This window comes from Lycium barbarum, chromosome 10 (genome assembly GCF_019175385.1).
Source record: "Lycium barbarum isolate Lr01 chromosome 10, ASM1917538v2, whole genome shotgun sequence".
Lineage (NCBI taxonomy): Eukaryota > Viridiplantae > Streptophyta > Magnoliopsida > Solanales > Solanaceae > Lycium > Lycium barbarum.
In genome coordinates this window covers 101,979,555-101,987,096 of record NC_083346.1, presented here as the reverse complement: position 1 = coordinate 101,987,096, position 7,542 = coordinate 101,979,555, and the positions used below count along the sequence as shown (strand labels likewise).

At 34.4% G+C, this 7,542-nt stretch overlaps 1 long non-coding RNA gene across 1 annotated transcript; it reads right to left on the bottom strand.

The window, feature by feature from the left end:
- Positions 1-2,844: 2,844 nt before the first annotated feature.
- On the bottom strand, positions 2,845-6,652 carry LOC132613659 (uncharacterized). The gene is made up of 2 exons (XR_009572045.1): positions 6,058-6,652; positions 2,845-4,617 (listed from the first exon to the last, which is right to left on the bottom strand). It is a non-coding gene; the product is annotated as an uncharacterized LOC132613659 (long non-coding RNA).
- Between the last annotated feature and the right edge of the window lie 890 nt (positions 6,653-7,542).

Below are 7,542 nucleotides of genomic sequence, written 5' to 3'. Positions count from 1 at the left end.
TGGGGGTGAGTGGTAGGGTGGGGGTGGATGGGGTATGGTGGAGGGTGGGGTATAATAGGGAAACGAAATACGTAACCACGGAAAAACTACCAAATCCGTGGTTATAAAAATTGAAACTTTTCATGGTTATATAATCATGGGATGAATCACGGGTTTGCAACACCATACTACATAATTTTAAGAACAATAAAAACAAATATGGTTTCATACAAAACCATACATTACTGAACCACGGGAAACCACCGTCCAAACAGGGGGTTAGGGTTCCCTTCTCTTCTTGGCAAGGTATGATTTAAACTTTAAACTGAATTTGTCTTTGTTCTGTATTAACTAGTATGGTGTTTTTTTTTTCCTCAATATTCCCATTTGGCCATTTTCTGTTTCTCTAGTTCTGAATTTGTATATGTTCTTCAACATATAATGGTCAAGAGAGTGTGATACCCAAAATGAATCAAGAAGAGCAAGGAATAGATACTGATACTATGTGTTTTGGTATTTATGAGCAAAATGTATGTGATAAAATAGTACTTCATAAATGTATTTGCAAAACCCAGATAGGAAAAATGCATAAATATGTGTTGTATTGAAAGAGTAGAACTGAGGAAAATGGTCAAATGTTACTGTCATTGATTTCTCAGTAAAAGGGAATTTTATGATTAGTCAAGTTTTGATTGAAGAGGGTCTTTTTTGGGACTCATGTAAGGGGAACAGAACAAACTTTATAGATTTTGAGATGCACAGTTCACCCTTCAAGACTCAAAAAAAGAAATGAAAAGGAGATGTACAGTTCACCCCTTGTAGATGGTGAGCAAATCATTTTCCCTACTTTTCTCTTCATTCTTTCTTTTAATTATTGATCGTACATCAAATTTCCTCAAAATTGTTACTCTGTTACGTGTAAGTCACTAATATATATACCTATCAAAAAAAAAAAAAATCACTGATATATACAATGGCGAACTGTAGTACAGACTTAATTTTCCAATGAGAAAAACGACATCAAACATTAGTTAGAGATGCAATCTCCTATGGAATATTTTCATACTTAACAGACTACATATTCATACTTGTTGACTCTTTTAATTTTCAGATGTACTTGGACAAATACCGGAAATATGTGTATTTGATAATTATTGATTCTTCTATAATTTAATTTAATACAAGAATTAATTACTTTTGTGCACAGTGGCGACTCTCAATGGCTAATGAAGAGACGCTTTGAATATTTTATAAAGGCCTCTTGGTTCTAACCAGGGGCGGGTCTAGGGCACGCCGAGGGTGTTCGGGTGAACACCCTCGGCAAAAAATTATACCGTATATATAAGATATTTTTTTCATTTCTTATATACATATATATATTTTGAACACCCTAAAAATAAGAGAAGATGTTGGTTCAGTGGTCTAGGGTATTAAAAATTCAGCTTGAGGTTCCACGTTCAAATCCCAATCATTACATTTTTATTTTTCGAACCCCCTCAATGAAAATTCTAGATCCGCCACTGGGTCTAACTTCTATCCACTTCACTAAATAAAATACATTTTTTGCTCTATATTTTTGACACTCTAATTAACATTACATAATCACCATGACTCAACGTATAATCCCTTTTCCCTACTATTTGGATTATAAGTTTTAGGCCTAAAGACTATTCACTTTTTCTAACAGATAGTATTAAAATAGTAGCTGCTGAAAGGGATAAAGAAGAACAAATAAGTTATCTGCCAAGAAATGTTATAGATCGTATCCTTGAGCTTCTGCCTATCAAAGATGCTGCAAGAACTAGTATTTTGTCCACGAAATGGAGATATATCTGGGCCATGCTTCCAAATTTGGTGCTAGATAAGCTGTTTTGCAAAGAAATAGCAGCAAGATCTGATTCTGTCTTCAAAGAAATAGTAGACAAGATTCTCTTACCACATCTTGGAGATGTTGTGAAGTTTGATCTTGATGTATCAGCAGTACAATTGTCTCAATGTCCAGATATTGATCCATGGATGCTATTGTTATACCCCATTTTAAACGAGTTAAATTAGAATACAACATATAGAGATTCCTCTATTGCTTCGTTTTAAGGAGTCGTTACCTAATTGATTTTAAAGTGAATTAGGGCACCTAGTTATTAACTAAGGTAAAGCTAACTAAACCTCCGTTAATAGTCTGTTTAATCAGTGTGATTTTAGGTAAGGGTTCTATATTATTCTAAAGGGAAAGAGTTAGACATCCTTTAGGATCCGTTAATTACAGTTATTCGGCCAAACTTAGATTAATTAATTAATGCTAAATAAGGTGCTTCAAATTTAAAAAAAAGGGCTAAAAAGTGTTGCTAAGGTTTTAAGAAAAATATAAGAATGTTACTAAAAATAAGATTTTAAAAAAAATATGCTAAGATTTTAAATAAAAATACTATTTTAAAACAAGACTTGTAGAATAATTTGCACAAAAAGAGACTTCAAATGCTATTTAAAATAAACTATAAATATTGCTAAGCTTTAAATAATAATATTTTTTTTTAAATGATACTTGCGAAATATAATGATTCGCATATAAATAGAAACCTTTAAGAGAAGACCTAGCCAACTTAAACTTAGGATAAGATTACATTATATGAGTATGGCAATAAAGAAAATCTAGACTTATTTTATAAATAGAATGCAAAAGATAATGAGTTTTTTTTCTCCTTTTACTAACTTATTTAACGATGCTCAGCTAAAATATATATAATTGGATGAATCTTGAAAACAATGTTTATAAAATATACTTGAATTTATATTTGCGTATTAGTGACGTTTTGAAATGTTTATGATAAAAATATGATTCCCTTTACTTAAAATATAGTCACACCATTTTGCAAATCAATTATAAAGTAATACTATACATAATTTTAACATAAGAAAGGAAATGAAACTTATGGAACTAATGTCAATATCTCTCTTAAATTGACTACCCATTATACTAAAGCTAAACCCACTAATTTACTAAAATTCATCTTAGTTAAGAAAAAATAAAACGAGATAGGATGTTAGTCATACAAAGCAAATAAAAATACACAACAATAAAATAAGGAAGAGAGAGAAAGAGAGAGAGAGAAAAAAAAATAAATGGATCTGGCCCATTTTTAGGCCCAAATGCTGGAACTGTTCACGTTATTGGGCTTAGACCCAGTTTGGACTTCTGCGATCCATAGCTGCTATTGGGCTTTGGCCCAGAATTTTTAAGCTTCTTATTTTGACTGCAGACAAGGGCTGAACACGAGAGGAATCGTGTTGGGCTAAACTTTTAGCCCAACACCAAATGCGGAAGACTCCGCGATGGTCATGCCAAAAAAAAAAAGGAAAGGATTAGCATATGATCAAGGAATAGGGTTAAATATATAAAATATAAACTCAAAACAAATCAATAAGTTGTGTATATACTGTGTATATTGAAGTATACCTCATGTATACACATTCATAGCTGTTTTAAGTAAAGGTATACCAGTAATATACGTAAATATACATAACCAACTGAAATATACTTGCAACAGCGCACAAAGTTTATACAACACCCAAACTGTTTACTCACATGAAAATGCATATGATTCAGACTCACATTGAAGAATTCAAATAAGGCATTTTGTACATGTGGCACGTGCATAGTTTTGAAAAAAAAGTGGGCTACCGATTCATGATACACACCAGTCTAAACATGACATACAAATATCTACTGAATTCAGGAGGGATATTCATGGTATTCAGTCACGTTTCCAGTTCACATTCTTTGTATTAACAAGGCAAAGCACTAATAATTGCAGCACAATATCATTCCTACCAATAGCTAGCAATTCTGCTCGACTAAACTACAAAGGGTAATTATCTTTCCTCTCCAAAGTACAGATTTTCAGCCCAGCAGTACCAGTTCCAAAATGAGGTGAAAATGGCCTAAAACGCAGTAGAAAATGGCCAAAAACGCAGCAGCGTTGGCCTCAAATTGCAGCAGCAAAATGCCACATTTTCACCCTCAAAAACACAGCAATCAGTTGGCCAAAATGCAGGCAGTAAATCAGTCCCAAAATGAGGTGAAAATGGTCTAAAACACAGTAGAAAAATGGCCAAAAACGCAGCAGCGTTGGCCTCAAATTGCAGCAGCATTTTTGCCCCCCAAAATGTTTCAAAATGTGGCATTTTCACCCATGTTTATGGCAGCAACTTCCAGCGAAAATGCAGCCACTGTTTGGCTTAAATTAGTCCCCAAAAGTGCAGCAACACTAGGTATAAATTACAGTAACTGTTTGGTTCTAAATGTGTCTCAACAATGTGGCATTTTCAGCCACAAAAATGCAGCAATCAGCTCCCAAAATGCAGTAGAAAGTTGCCAAAAAAATGCAGCGACGAGATGGCAAATGTAGTAGCAAATCAGACAGCCAAGCGGAACAGAATTTTACGATGTGAGTTTAAAATAACTCATATGCATATTAGGATGCCACGATATCTAGACACACTTCACAGAACATTTTAAACCTTTGAAGCCTAAAGCAGCACCTATTAACACAGGAGAGAATACTTGCCTACAAACAATATATGAAGAGGAACCGACTCATAACAGCAAGACCTGCTAAAGCCATGTTCAAACAACTATTCCTGAGGTTAAAACATGGACAGATCTGTAATTCAGGATTAACTCTTCCTTAAACCATTTTGGGACCAATCACAAGATAAAGAATCAAATACCAATCCTATCTAAACTGTTATATGGGAATCCTAACCAAGCTTAAGCAGCTAATTAGCCCCCATGTGTGGTATAAGTCACATATTGCAGCAACAAACCACGGCCAGAGACAGCCACAACAAATGACAATAAAGCAGTATATCATAGGAGGGCACTTTGAGCATAACAGAGGCTCAGCCAATCAAGCACAGTAGCTGCTATTTTAGTAGCATAATGGACCTCAAAGCTTAAGCCAAAGGCAGCAGTCATGGCCTCTAAACTTAAGCAAAATGCAGCAGCCATTTTACTATAAATCTGGCCAAAATTCAGCTCAAATACCATAACGACAACCATTTTTAGTCAAGTCAAGTGTAGGATCTATTCCTTTTAAGTTCAGCAGAAACACCAACAAACAGCGAAGGCTACACCAACAGCTATCTACTTATCTCTAACCATAGATCAATTAGCTTTCGGATATGAACTCTTTTTTTTTTTAATTAAAACCAGTAGCTTTTCCCAACCAAAACAGTAACTTTTTAACCCAAAAACAGTAGCTGTTTAGTTAAAACACAGTAGCTTTCTTTTATATCAAAACAGCACTTTTCCTTAAAAGAATTAACTTTTCTCTTGAACAAAACATCACCCTCTTATTTGATCGAACTTAATAACCTTTTCTTTTCTAGTTATAAGTCCTCATAAATTCACATATGGGTTTCTACACGGAGTCATGACAATAGTTTTTAAGAGTATTCATAGAACGAATGTTAGAACTGAAAACTAGATGAGCGACCAAGTTAATCACATATTCGACAAGTTAACGAATCAGTGGTATTTCGCTAAATGCCCTTAGTTTTTATTAGCCTTTCACATGCTAACGTTCAAAATGGCTCATTTACTATTTTTTTTTTTTTTTAAAAAGACTCAAAAAATATACAGAACTCGAAAAAATGAACCAGCCCAGATAATCAAACGACTACACGTTAATTCTATAAACCGAGAATAAAACGAGGAGAATTTTTCATACATATCTATACTCAACTCAAAATATACTTAACAAGAACTATCTCATCACCTTAGCCATGATAACGTTATAAATTTCTGTGGGAAAAGAAGTAGAACTGTTTTTTTTTTTTTTTGATTTATGTTGGAAATAGGAACGTCACGGATTAAAAAAAATGATTGAAACATAGAGTTAGCCAAGCGACGAGGTTAAACACATATTCGACGAAACTAGTCGGCTTATACTAATTTACAACAAACGAAAAGAGAATACATTCCAGCCAACCAAACTAAGTAAACGACGAGAAATACTTGAACGACTACATTTCTACTTCTTATAATATGAAAGACGAAGAGAGGACGAGTGTGATTACCTTCTCCGTGACAGCGAACTGGGGCTAACGTCGCCGTCGAGTCTCCGAATCCGCTTCAAGCAACCCTTGCTCAGCCGAGAACTAAAGAAGGGATTTCGACAATCAGAGCTTAGAGCGCTAATCAAACTTTAAACAAGATTTTTCTGAGAATTCGAGTTTTTTAGCAAAAAGGAATTTATGAGGGGGAAAGTTTATGAAAATAAAAGGGATTTCGTGGTTCTTCTTTTTTCGATTGATCTCTCCTTTTTTTTCCCCCCGATCTCTAAAACAGCCCTCAATGGCCCGTATTTATAGCCGAAGGTTGGGTGTTTCAACAGCTTCTTCAAGAAAGCCTTTTGCCTTCAAATTCGAATTTAAAAAAAAAAAGGGGAAAAATTAACGTTTTCAAACAGCTGAGGTGATGAAAAATTCACCATAAAATCTGCTGAAATCGCACATGGGCCTGCAAGCTTTCAGAGATGGAGTGTGATCAAAGAGAAGGCAGCGGATTTCGTGGGATGTTGCTGTGGTGGTGGTGAAGTGATGGAAGTGACGGGGAGTGGGGGTGGCAGCCATGGTTAGGTTGAAGAGAGAGGAGAGAGGAACGTTAGGGTCTGTTAGGTTAGAGATGAAATGGAAGAAAGGGGCTGATTAGGGACTTAATTTAGGTACGTTTGGGCCGGGTCGGGGGATTTTGGGCTGGGGCGTTTTGGGTCCGTGGGGTTTAATATTGGGCCACAGATTTTGTATAAGGGTAGAAGAGAATTGGCCCAATTCAATAGATGAATTTAATCATCCCAATTCCTTTCCCTTTTGAATTAATTAAAATATGCTTCTTTGTCCTAATTAATTCTAAAAAAATTGTACATATGAAAATTATAATACAAATAATTTTAATATACGTATTTAGTTTTAAAATAGAATAAACGATGATTAACATAGTAATAAATAAGATTAAAGAAAAAATGCCAATGCCAATATCGATATAGGAATATCAACACTATTTTTTTTTTAATTGTAAAGAATGAGGTTTAGTAATTTTAACTATAAAAATATGATGTTTTGGTAATTTATTCTGGCGAGAGAAACATATCTCGAAAAATGTCCTTAACTTAAGAGAAACATATCTCGAAAAATAGTGTAATAATTAGCGAAAATATTCCAAACTCATTCTGGCGAATTTTCAGGACTGAGAAGCATAGTAAAATTAATTAAACGAAAAAAGAGGATCAAAATTGGGTGTCAACAGCTATATGTCACCAGAAATGGTGTTAAGAAGCTGAAGCTTAGCATGTCAAAAGATAGTACTTACAAAGTGCCTTCTTATATATTTAATTGACCAACCCTAACAGAATTGGAACTCTTCAACTGTGTTTTCACACCACCAAAATCTTTCCTTGCCTTTCAGAATCTTACAATGCTTTGTCTGAAAAAAGTAATGTTTGTGTCAACTACCGAAATTTGTGTTATCAATGTCCCCTTTCTAGTCAATTTGATCTTGAGGCA